This window comes from Gallus gallus, chromosome 18, assembly GCF_016699485.2.
Source record: "Gallus gallus isolate bGalGal1 chromosome 18, bGalGal1.mat.broiler.GRCg7b, whole genome shotgun sequence".
NCBI classification, from domain to species: domain Eukaryota; kingdom Metazoa; phylum Chordata; class Aves; order Galliformes; family Phasianidae; genus Gallus; species Gallus gallus.
In genome coordinates, this window is record NC_052549.1 from 1816446 (window position 1) to 1829716 (window position 13271).

At 46.4% G+C, this 13271-nt stretch overlaps 1 protein-coding gene and 1 long non-coding RNA gene across 2 annotated transcripts in view; one reads left to right on the plus strand and one right to left on the minus strand.

Annotated features, from left to right (window-relative positions):
• DNAH9 (dynein axonemal heavy chain 9) overlaps window positions 1-13271 on the plus strand; it is a 179819-nt gene that overhangs the window by 143825 nt on the left and 22723 nt on the right. The gene's annotated exons all lie outside the window — the stretch shown is intronic.
• On the minus strand, window positions 993-2256 carry LOC121107118. The gene is made up of 3 exons (XR_005840611.1): window positions 2124-2256; window positions 1588-1634; window positions 993-1468 (listed from the first exon to the last, which is right to left on the minus strand). It is a non-coding gene; the product is annotated as an uncharacterized LOC121107118 (long non-coding RNA).

A 13271-nucleotide genomic window follows, 5' to 3' on the forward strand; every position in this document is an offset into this window, starting at 1 on the left:
TATCAGTGGAGCTGATGCCTTTATGCATCCCAACAGGTAAATGCTTACAGCTCTTATCACAGCTCAGCAAAACGATGCCAAGTCTTATAAGGTGTGAGGGGAGCTCTGTCTTCAAGTGCTCTCTTGAGTCACTTACTCTGTGAGTGCTTTGTTTTGCTAATATGCAGCTCTCATCTCAGTTCTTGGGAATCCCTCTGATTTCCTCGATGTGGATTTTATAAACATTTATTATCATTGAATTGTTTGTGTAAGGATTAGGCTCAGACAATGCTTGATGTCCTACTCTGAGCCTACGGGCTTCGTTCTGGATTTAAATGAAATGCCATTGATATTTTGATCTTCCTTCATGCTCTTGCTGCAAGCTTCCTCCAAGGTAGGCAATTCTGAGCTTGTCAAGAGCTTTTAATAAAGGCAGCTGCAATGTTGGCATCCGCTTTTGAGATGGTGAATAAAATAAGCAACTTTATGAGATATCTTCCATTCAGTACTGCAGAGTGAAGTTCTTGGTTTTCTTTCTCATAATGGGGGGTAGTTGCTGTATGGGGTCTGCCTGGGGCTTGTAGGGGAGTTCAGCTCATGGCTGCTGGCAGGTTTTGATGCATGGCAGAAACTCCGGGGTCCCAGCAGAGGCTGTGAGGATGTGCTGCCACATGCCACATGCTGGGTCTTGTTGGGGGCATCAGTCATCTGGGATTTTCTCTGCTGTCATCACAAAACTGATGATACTGTGCACATAAATATTCTAGTTCTACGTTGTGATTGGTTTAGAAAGCAACATAGACAAGACTGATGCTGAGTGGAGGTCAGAGCCCTTTCTTCCTGTTACTGCAGTCATAGACCTCCTGAGCAACCCAGGCAGAACCTCTGAGCAGTTGGTGCTAAGGGGTGGTTTGCATCAGGACAGGCTTGGAAACATCCAGCAGGTGCTTGAGGCTGGAAGTGCCATTCCCTTCCAGGTTCTGCTTTTGGGGTCCTGGTCAGACACGTGCAAGGACAGAAGAGCAAGGGACCTCTGCTGCCCATCAGAAGGGCTGAGCTGCTCAGCTCCAGATTGTGCTCATCTCTTTCCAAGGGCTGGATCTTCATGTATAATGAGGAAGAGGTGCTACATGGCTGTCCCCTAACTTGAGCAGCTCATACTCTGTTCTTTTATGGTCAACATAAATGCATCTGACATCAGTTCATCCTCCGGACAAAGTTGTTTGCAAGATTGAACATTTCTTCAGGGCTGAAATGCTGACTACTCCAGATACTGGTGAATCAATATCTAAACTCATCACATCAGGAATGAGTGAGCGACAGTCCCACAAAGGATGCTCCTGTCATTCCAGTCACAGGTGGTCTTGGAAAATACTTGCAAATACTTGGCGTATGGCAGTTGGTTTGACAAGATCTTTCCTGCGAGGCTTCTGGTGACAGGTGCCATGCAGACCGCTTCAGGAGTGTCTGCAGTTCACTTGCACAGCACCTGGAATGACAAAGACAACTCAATAAGCAGAAACATCCAAGCATTTTGGATCATTGCTATTACAGTAAGAGAGGAGACAGAGCAGATCTCAAGAGGCAATCAGGGTAAATCAAACTCACTGTTTGGAGACTGTGTGCCATCCACAGGGCAGCTACATACAGGCTTCCTGTTTGATTTTGAGCAGGGAAAAAGCAGCTGTTAACTTCACTTCCGTACTTCATCGTCCACTGAACAACTCTTCAGGTAACATGGAGTAGAGCTCCCTTTATAACCATTGAATTTGCTGACTTGTATCAACCCAAATACACGCTCTCCAAGACAAACGCTTGATAGGATCACCAAAATGGCTTTTACACATATAGTTTGCTTGGAACCAGAAATAATGATAGTCAAGTACTACAAGCAGTAAGGAGTCGGGCAATTGTGTCTGTGGGAATCAGTTGCTATGGGGTATTGAAACAGCTGGGAACACCTCCCTGTACTACAGCGACAGGATCACTGTTCTTGTGCCATGAAGGGCTGCTGACCTGGGGCCAATTCCTTCTGAGCTGTAATGACCGGCCAACATTGCCTGCTGGATGGCAGCCATCGTGGGAGGCAAATTAAGGAAAGCAGCAAATGACTCTCTGGGGAACCTGAAAGTATTTCAGCTCACCCTGAAAATGGAGAAGTACCCACATGTCAGGGCCAGGCCAGCAGTGCTTCCTGCCACCAGCACAGCACTGCCTTGCAGTGTCAGCCCCACTGTGCCCAACCCCTCACCATCACAGGTCCACACCAGTGCTATCCGTTGGCACAACTGACGAGAGAATGGAATCCATGGACAGCACTATTCTCTAAACAGACAGAAGGTCCAACTGCAGAGTAGGAGCCTATCTATGGCAAACGTGAGGCTGCTGAGGGAGGAAATGTTGCGTGAGAGCCACAGAGAAGAACCTCAGTACTGGCCCAGGAGCTGCTCTTTTCTGGATCATTTGTTGACACTGCAGAATCAAGGAAGATCTCTGTGTTCCTGTGAAATCCATTCAGTATCAAGTTCAGCCTCTGTGTCTCCTGGGTCATTTGGAAGGGTTTCAAACAGATATTTCTGGCCACAGTCAAGGCACAGAATTTTGATCTTGTACTTCTGCCCGAGATGGGCGCACCTCCATTCCCTGAGCTTCCCCTGTTGACTCTCACGTGCAATTGCAGCAGTCGTAGGGCCTGGTGCAAAGGGGCCTGTGCTGGAGGCAGGGCAGCGATGAAACTACACCTGAAAAACTGAAGAAAGTCTTAATTTTTTCATATTCATTTAGATGTTTGCACCAAGTCGTGCTTTTCTCAAGACTCTTTTCTGGTGCCAGGAGAATTCTGGAGTTGCCATTTGGGCAAGTGCTGTTTGTAACTGCACTGTGACAGTCGGAAGAAAGTTCAGGGAAAAAGCGGCCTAGCTGAGAGGCTTCCAAATGAGTGGTGGTGGGGCTTAGGGATCAGGGCAGGGCACGGTGACCCCCAGCAGGCAGCACCTGAACACCCTTGGTCCCCGGGCAGGTCGCTGAAGGCTGGTGCCAGCAGTTCAAGCGGTCTTCATTTCCATGAGAAAGAAACTGAGACAACTACAAATAAGGAACTTTTAAAGCAGGTTTTGTCAAGCATGCAGTCCCAGTGCTTTGGAGTGCTGAAAATCCATTACAAACATCAAGAAAACAGTGTAAGTGTGAATAAATGCATTTATTAGTGTCTCCTTACCAGCAACACCTTAATGTTGTTCTCAGGGTAGAGGAAATTGTTGATAGTTTTTGGATTCTCACTGATAGCGTTGGGAGAAATAAGGTTCTATCACGTCACATGGATGGGATACTCTCACAGGACATTTCATCAGAAAGCAGGTTTCTTTTCCAGGTATCCAAACGCTTCTTCCTTTAGCTCTGACCAAGAAGAAACCCTGTTCTCTCTTACTTTTCAAGGTGGGAGATGGAGTCGGGTGCAAACATTTGCATGATGGATACCAGCTCATGGCACAGTGGCTCATGGTGCATCACATGGAAGGGAATGGTGAGATCTGACCGAGGATGGAAAGCTCTTCTCCTCCTGGAGGTCCACACAAGAGTTCCTCTAACAGCATCTCCCCTGGTCACTTGTTGCCATCCTCCGGGCCCTGCCTGGAATGTTTTGGCTGTGGGAGTGTCGGTGACGGCTCTGTCCCAGGGTTGGAAGATTTGATGTCCTTGAGGGCTGGCTGTTGAAAACCCACACAAATGTACTTTTCTGGAAAACAAGATTTATTAAAAGTAGGAGGAAAATCAGATCAAAGAGAATAATGTGCTCGACTCAGGGAGCTGGATAATCTATGCCTCTGAATATTAAAACACTGATAGAAGAAACTGCGAGTCCGTTGCAAGCTTTTGTGATGAATCTGTCAAATCAGAAGGTGCCATCTGACTAGAAAATAACGGCTTATTTAGCACATCTTCCAAAAAAGAGAGAAATTACTGGAGCACACTAATTAGTCTAAACAGTATGCAGAGTTTCAGAACAAACTTTGAAGGGCAAAATGAGAAACACAGGTAGAAGTATCAGTTGTAATGGGAATTTGTAAAGATGGATGAGGTCTATCAGATGGTTTGCACTATGAACATTACTGATGTTACAGAGAAAATAAATTTGGTGGCCCTCCTTGAGCCAGGGAGGTTGGACCAGATGACTCCAAAGGTCCCTTCCAACCCTGAGCTTCACTGAAATAAAGATGTGAGCTGTAGCAAGGCTGCAGGTGCCACACAGGGATTCGTTAGGGATGCTGTAGAAGTTGAATGTTACTAGCAGAACTGCTGAAGAACAGTCAAAGGACTAATCTCACTTAAAGCATTGCATAGGCTCAACGAAATGACTGTGTGTTGATGGCTTTGCATTGATGCTTAATTACCAGAAGTGTAATCCATACAGAGGCAGACTGAAATGTGATATGGGGCAACTGGAACAGACTGTAGGACTACAGTAGTTGCAATGGGATGAAATTTAGTAGAATAGTGCAAACCCATGTGCTCAGAACTAATAGCAAAGGGAAAAAGAACTTTAGACAGGAGAAATCCCTGCTATGAAAAAGGTGTCTCACCTTCCAGGTATGAACTGGGAGTGGAAGGTGAGACCGTTGTCTGAAGGTTCAGCACAGTGTCTCCATGGGTGCAGTGGTAAAGTCCTAACTGTTCTGAAGAGGGTGTTTACTGGTAGGGTCTTGGCATGGATGTTACATGTCGTATTTCCTCTCCTCCCTGCTGTTCTGATTTTGTAGGCAGTTAACACCACAGCACATGCTGCTGTGATTGCATGAAAGCAGAGTGGGAAGTCTCGTCAAAGCATGCAGATGTAGGGCAAATCTGCTTTGTATGGTAAGCCTGTTGTAGGCAGCATACCTGTCAACAGCCGTGAGCACCTGCCTTGCAGGCCAGTCCTAGGTAAGATGTATCTTCTGTTCTCTCTAGACACAACTTGGGAAGCTGAGATAGCCAACTGAGTCTGTTAATGTTTTGACGGATGATACCTGGGGGAAAAATATCTCCTTTCTAGGGTATCCATGTGGAAAGCTTTGCACCTTCCTAGTTGCCTTGGTAGAGGTCACATCCAGCTGCACTGAGCTCCAGCATCTTGCACGCAGCAAGGAGAACAAACAGGAGAACGTTCAGATCCACATGCAGCCGTAGGGCTGCCATCTGGTCCAAATCCCACAGATGCACTGGGATGGCTCACTGAGTGCTGCCATGCATGGAGAGCAGCAGGAATGCCTATGGGTGGGTGAAAAGTCAGCTGAGAGCTTAGGAGGTCATTTGGCAGACCAGTCTGGGTGAGGCCATGGTGGGTTTCTGCTGAAGACTACTGTGGAAGGTGAAAGTGGGGAAGCCTCACTGGCACTGGCACCACTTCTCATGGGGGGTTTCAGCCACCCTATAAGTGCTGGAGGGACAATGCAGCGGGGCACTGAATCGAGGAAGTTTATGGAGTGCATTGGTGGCAGTATCCTCCATCTGGTTGATGGAAGAGCTGAGGAGGGAAGGTTCTCTGCTGGACCCAGTGCTCAGAAACAAGGAAAACTGATAGGAGATGTGAAGGTCAGGTCTCTGATGCATGCGATCTCATGTACCTAGGGAGAAAAGAACTTTGCACATCAGAGAGCACTAAGAATATACTAGCATGAGCTGTGTTGGCTGGGTTTCCCTCTCTAGCCCTGCTCTGAAGCTTTTTCCCAGGGCAGTGGCCATTGCAGTCACCAAGTGATGTTTTTCAACCTACTGGCAAAGAAACAATGACATTTGTTTACATGTTTATAACTGCAGATCTGGATGAACTGATGCAGAGAAGAATTCAGACATTAGACATTCCCAATTTAATTGTAGTCTTCATCCATTAGCTAAAATGTCATTTCCCTCTCTTTGCGATTAAGTTAATTTAATTCTTGAGGATCTTTCCATTTTCATAGGTATTGCTTCACTGAGTCAGATTCATGTGAGTCAGATTCACTAAACTGAAAAACAATGAGCAAAACTGTATGAGACCCAGACATTGGCAGACCACTTCTTTCTGCATGATAGACACAATGGAGATATTTTCTGTGCTTCCCCACTAGACTTAGCTGCAAGCACGAGAAATATTGTCCTGTATGAGATGTGTTGTCCATTCTAGGCACACACGGACATTTGACACTAAGCCTCTGCTTCAGTAAAGAAGGGATCACTTTTCCTCCAGCCACAGTATCTTTCATTCCTAGCTGTATATAAGAGGAGAATTACCCATTCTACTTCCAGTTCTGGTTCATGAGTTTTTCTCCATTCTGTTAGAGAAATGTATTGGCTATCAGACACCTCATGTCATAGCAACCATCCACAAGTTTTGCCACTTGCAAATCCACTTAGAGACCAGCAGGTAATGCAGGTATTGTTCTGGGATGGAATTGGGTTTCTGTTGGTCTTTTAATGCTTATATAGATACTGCAGCTTTGGTGTTGTCATAAGACTGCCCTGGAAACCTCTGTTGTAGGACTGTCCGATGCTTGCAGGCATCCTGGAAGTGCTGCTAAATTTTCAGGCCAGCCTGTTTTGGGTTTTGTCTTCTGCTCCTCTCTCCATTTGTATCAGCCTTCTCTGTACCTTGTTCAGCAGGAGGGTCATAGATCAGCCTGTTTTTGCTCAACTTCTAGCAGAAAAGGAGTACATGTTCTCATTTGGAGCTGTGGTCACAGTTGATGAGGGCATACAGAGCTGGGCTTTTTCAGGCTCTGGAAGAGAAGGTCCTGGGAAGACATCGTTGCAGCCTTCCGGTATTTAAAGTAAGCTTATAAACAGGAGGGAGAGTGGCTTTTTACATGGTCTGATAGTGATATGACAAGGGGGAATGGTTTTAAACTAAAAGGGGAGAGATTTAGTTTAAATGTTAGGAACAAATTCTTTACTCGGAGGGCAGTGAGGCCTTGGCACTGCTGCCCAGAACGCTGTGGGTGCCCCATCCCTGGAGGTGTCCAAAGCCATGGATGGGCCCTGGGCAGCCTGAACTGGTGGAGGGCAACCAGCCCATGGCAGAGGATTGAAGGTTTGAACTGAGGTTCTGAAGTCCCTTTCAACCCAAAGCATTCTGTGATTTTGTGATTCTGTGTCTGTCACCACAAGCAAAAGGTGGGAAGCAATGTAAAGTTTCCAGTGCAGCAAAAGGCTGAGCAGTGCCATCATGTTCATCACTTCTTAGTGGCTAAGCTGATGAGGAGAGACATCAAGCTTGGCCAGCCCAGGTGAGGTGACAGGGAGCATCACAGGGCTATGCATCGACACCATGGATGGCATGTTCAAAGGTGAGGCTAAAGGACAATGAAGTTATTGGACACACTGCTATGTGCTGCAGTCCCTCCTTGGGGCTGTGTGTGGAAGGATTCCATAGACAGTAAGGGATGCAGGGCTAAGGCAGCCCTGTCTCTGCAGGGACCAAGTGTGCTCTTCCCTGCTAAGCATTATCCATGCAATTATGGCTTGAAAAGCCTCAGGCTGTAGGTACTGAAGTCCAAAGACTTCAAGTAGGCAGGAATGCTGCTGTAATTACTCAGCTGGTTGAACACCAGCTTCTCTCTGGTGACAGAAGCTTCTTGTGCTCTGGTATGGCCCCTCTCCATGTTGAGCTACAGGCCTGTAAGCAGATGTCAGCAGCAGTTTGGAAGTGGAAGGCCTGTATTTATCCATTTTGTTCTCTGAGTACTGTAGCAGCATTCCCATGTTCGTTGGCTGAAGGAGGATGGAGCCTTCCTGCGAGTATGCAGCAGTGGGCCGAGAGGAGCCAAGGGCAAGTGTAGAGTTCTGCAGCTGGGGAGGGACAGCCATGTGCATCAGTACTGGTTGGGGGCTGACCTGCTGGGAATGAGCTCTGTGGAGAAGGACCTACGTGTCCTGGTGGCCAACAGGGTGACTATGAACCAGCAGTGTGCTCTGGTGGCCAAGAAGGCCAGTGGTTCCTTGGGGTGAGTTACAAAGAGTACGGCCAGCATGGCGAAGGAGGTGTTCCTTCCCCTCTGCTCTGCCCTGGGGAGGTCCCATCTGAGTGTGACAGGGTACTGTAGCAGAGGTGGTGAAGTCTCCATCTCTGGAGATATTCAAACCCGCCTGGACACTTTCCTGTGTGACCTGCTGTAGGGAACCTGCTTTAGGGGGATGTTGGACAAGGGGATCTCCAGAGGTCCATTCCAACCCTTATGACTCTGTGACCTTGTGTGGTTAAACCTCATGCCACCACTGGGAGTAATCATAGCCAGGGAGCAGTGCCTTCCCCCTCCCCATCCTTTCATATACCCCATCATGATGCAGTGTAATTAAAGTACTGGGGCTGTCTCTGGGCTGCCAAGCCCAGCTTTCACACTTGCTGTAAAATCAGTGACTGTTTTCTGAGAGCATCTCATAAGAGGAGGAGGCTTTGTACCAACAGCTAATTCCCACTGCTCAGGGATTTGTGATAAGGCGAGGAGAGCCACTTCAGAGCTGTGAAGGATCTCCAGTCACTATCAGCAAAGGGAGTGCATCATGGAGTGTGTGCTGGTTTGTATATACGTGGTGCTATTTCTGATGGTTGCCATAGGAACACTCGCGTCCTGTGATATATGTCCTGCCTTCTGAAGTACAGGCACACAGAGGTGCTTGGAAGTGAATTCCCAAAGAGAAACCTCTGGCATTCCCATGTTCCTGCACGTTCCCCCCAGCCCTGCCATGGACCCTTCTGTGCTGCTCCATCACTCCTACCCTGGGATGCAAAGTGGGGAGAGCAGAGTGTGACGCAGTGGTAGTGGTCAGTGTCATGGGAGGATATCTCAGATTTCTTTCTTTACCTCCTTTTCAGCTGTTTCCTTTGGCAGGATTTGGCTCCCACCTGCTTCTTTATCTTCCCATTCGTAAGGAGGGGTAACACTCCCATGGATTTGAGATGGTAGCCAGACAAAGACGTGAGATGCCAGGGAGCTGTCCTTCACACAAGAGCTCTTTCACAGACCTCAAAACCTGGCAAAGAAAAGATGTAATAAAGCAATGAATTACCTTGCTGCCTGGGGTAAATGTGTCCTCTGGGGCTCGTCTGGAATCGGGAGGACACAAAACTGTGCAGTGTGATTTAGGGAGATGCTACTGGCAGTGTGTGAAGTCCCGAGCCCTGAAGTGGTCAGGGCTTCATTATCTCCTCTATCTGCCAAGAAGAGCTACAGGCAGCCCATGAAACCAGCAGGAGGTTTCCAAGTGAGTGAGGGGAGGGGGCTGTTGGATAAACAAGTCGCTCAGCCGTGGTTGGTGTCAGTGCAGCATTCTGTGCTGCCATTATTGGTAATTGACATAACATAGAGTTATGATGACCGCAGATGTTGTCATTAGTCATGTTCTGTCAAGTTGTGTTATCTGATGACTGAGAATTAATTTTTCTTCAAAACTCTGAATCCCCTCCATGGGATCTCTGTCCTTTCAAAAGAGAATTTACCATGTTTGAACACCTCTGTCTTGCAGATGTTTTCATTTAATTAAATCATGAATTCTTAGTACCAATCTATATTTTCCTGCTTCTTTTCCACCCCTTCCATCACAAAAGTATAATACACAAATGCTTTGATTATCATTAGATTAGAAGTGTTTCTTAAGTTGTCTGAGATACTGAAGGCAGCGATGCTGACAGATAATGGTCATTGGTGTCATGTCAACACAAGCTAAAGCAATTATTTTTCAGCCTTCTAACACCATAAAAACAGATGAAGGAAGAAACTACCAATTAAAGATGAAAATAAAAGGATCAGGTATACAGTCTGTGATTAAATTGATACCTAATGCTCGGTTTTTCTTATGCTATTCTGTTAAGCTGTTCTCCCAAATTACTAAATCTCTGTAGATGTTGGAAACACACTGGTTATTTGTTTTCATCCACTCTTGCTTTATTATTGAACTTCTAGAGTGTGTTGGTTGCCTGGATCCTGGGAATTACCTTGTCTCTTGAAATTGTAAATGCATCAGACAAGCAATGGAGCACTAACAGCCAGCTATAATTGCATTTTGTCTGCTGCTCTTCATATGGCCGTTGTTTACTATGGAGAGGCTTTTCTCGGAACATGGTTCCTTTGTCCTCCTCCTCCTCCGCACTCCCAGCACCTCAAAATCCATTTCATTGGAACAATCCCATAAAGTCTTGTGCAGAAGAGGGCAAATTGAAGCTACCAAACTGGAGGGGGTTGATACTTGCATGTAGAGTCTTGGGCAAGGAGACGGTAGGAGTTTTCCCTGAGTTCTCGGTGCACTTTATATGCAGCCCCACAGAGAGGAAGGAAATGGAAATAGTTAAGCACCCATTTTTAGAAGATGTTGTGGTCTTTAAATGCAGTTGCACACTTGCTGTGCTAGTTTATGATTTAGTGCATGCACCTTGTTTAGGAAATGATCATCCACATTCTCTGTGATGCTCTGCTGGGATTGGTTCTGCTGCAGACATCTGTTTGCAGGCATGCACCTTGCCAGTACCCTTGAAAACTGGTGCAGATCCAGAGGCAGAGAGCACCTGTGAAGGCAGTGTGGGCTGCAGTTGTGCCTGCATGACACAGAGCAGCCCAGAGCTCTGGCTTTGTGGTTGGTGGGACAGGAGTTGCTGGTCCAGCTGCTTGTAGGGCAGAGCTGCAGTGCTTATGGAGCTGGGGCTCAGATCCACATACACTGCAGTCGCTATTAGGAGCCTGTAAGTCAACCTTCACCATGATAACTGCATATATGTATAGGTAGGACAAAAAAAAGCATGGTTGAGATAGCAAATGTAAGTATATCAGTCCTTTACAAGGTCCTTCTGCAAAAGTGACAGGTGGCACACAAGTCTTGGTGCTCCTGTGTGCCATCAGTCCATAAAAACACTGTGCTGGGTCAGAGTGAAAGCTATTAGCCCAGTTCCCTGCCTGTAAGGAGGAAGATGCAGGATCTGAGGGAAAGGGTGCACAGTTAGGGTAAGCATGCAGTGGTTTTTCTGTCTGTGAATTGAAGCTGAGCTTCATTCTGTGATCATCTCAACTTCTACAGAGCCCTGCGACAATGAATTTGCAATTTAGTTATGCATCACGTGAAAAAGTACTGCTCTGTTCATCCCTACGTTGTTATCCCTCATTCATCACCTCCACCCTGATATCTCTCTCCTAATTGGCAAGTCCGGATCCATTTAGTGCCTTGTTCTGTGGAAGCTGTATGCTTTTTGGGAGAGAGAAATGAGAGCTGGGTATTGCATTCAAGATGAAGGCCCACCATGCCTTCATAGAGTGGCATAATAATGTTTCCCATTTTGTTTGCTGTTCCTTTGCTGATGCTTGATTGCTGTCACACCAATGAACATGGAACTGTTATCTGCAGAGTATAACCATGAGAACCCCGAGATCTCTTCTCTGAGTTCAATTTTGAATACATTATTGCCTACATATATATAGCTAGGGTTAGTTTTCTGTGTGCATCACAGCATCTATCAACACTGAATTTCTTTCTTCTGCCACATCATAGCCAGACACTTAGAATGATGGCGTACGTTTGCAATTCTTTACCATCAGTTTTGATTTTTACCACCTGGAATTACTTTGTCTTATGACTAACTTTGTCAGCTCAGTAATCATTCTGTCCTTCAGGTGATTTTTGAATACAGTAAGCAGCTCCAACTCTATGAGTAGCCTCCCAGCTTGTTTCCTATGGCTTAATTGTTTGGGTCTGTTTTTTTGTTTTTTGGTTTTGCTTGTTTGTTTGTTTGTTTTCTGTAAGACTGCAGTAGTATTGTTAGGTGAAAGATAAGGATCTGATTCAGATTAAGATCTAAACATGAAGAGACACAGGCATATGGTGAGCGACCTTCTGGAGATAACTCTACCTTTCTAGCAAATACAAAGGGAGTTCATGGTGTCAGGCTCACATTTGGACATCCCCTGTTTGCTACCTAAAATGGGCTGGAAATCTTAGATTTCTGGTTTTCTCTAATTCACACTATGTGCTAATTCATTGCTTATTAGAGCTCCTGCCAGCTTGCCTAGTGCATACTGAGCAGTAATGCAACGCTTCCATATCTGAGTTTCTTTAGGGTGCATACCATCTGGTCCTAGTAAATTGTTGTTATTAGTTTGTTAATTTATCCTAAAATCTCTTCATCTGCTGCTTCAGTATAAGAGTCTGTCTGGTGATTAAGGGACTGGAGAGTCTGTCACATGAAGGGGTTGGGGGGGGTGATGAGTTGGTTGAAATCCTGTGGTGCCGGGGCAGTGAAGAAAGGTCCTATGAGGAAAGGTTGAGGGAACTGGGCTTGTTTAGCTTGGAGAAGAGAAGGCTCCGAGGAGACCTCATTGTGGCCTTCCAGTACTTGAAGGGATCATATAAACAGGAGGGGGAACGGCTGTTTATGAGGGTGGACAGTGATAGGACAAGGGGGAATGGTTTTAAACTGAGATAGGGGAGGTATTAGAAAGAAGCTTTTCACCCAGAGGGTGGTGATGCACTGAACGGGTTGTCCAAGGAGGCTGTGGATGCCCCATCCCTGCAGGCATTCAAGGCCAGGCTGGATGTGGCTCTGGGCAGCCTGGGCTGCTGGTTGACGACCCTGCACATAGCAGGGGGTTGGAACTGGATGGTCACTGTGGTCCTTTTCAACCCAGGCCATTCTGTGTGCTGCTATGAGTGCAGGAGATGGAGCCAGGCTCTTCACTGCGGTGCCCAGGGAAAAAGCAAGAGGCAGCGGCACAAACTGAAAGATGGACTTCCCTTAAACATAATATCCTTTATTTTCCTGATAGGGCGGTTGAGCACAGAGCAGTTGTGGAGTCTCCACCCTTGAACATATTCCAAGACCCCAGAGGCACAGTGCTGGGCAGCCCGCTCTGAGCAGGAGGTTGGGTGGAGAACCTTCAGAGGTGCCACCAGCTCAACACGCAGCATTACTGCCCCCGGGGAGCACTCTGCAAATACATTCTGCTGTTCTGTGGTGGCCTTGCCTTTCTTGGGCACTCCAGGTGCACCTTGCTCATCTTTTAGTTTCATAGGCTCTCTGGTGTGTTTCTGGCTTCTGAAGAAGGTTTTATTGTTAGTTTTTATGGTTTTCAGAAGATGGCTCTTTAAAATCTCTTTCAGCCGTACCAGGACTGGATTTTGTGCTGTTTTCAGTTTTTCCCATTTGGACACGATTTCCATTCTCTGAAGAATGTCATTTTACTCTTAATAGTCTCCATTACTCTGCTGTTTAACCATGAGAGCTCCTTTCCGATCCTTTTTATAGGTGATATATATTTATTCTAAGCCTATTATATGGTTCCTTTATGTAATTTCCTTGC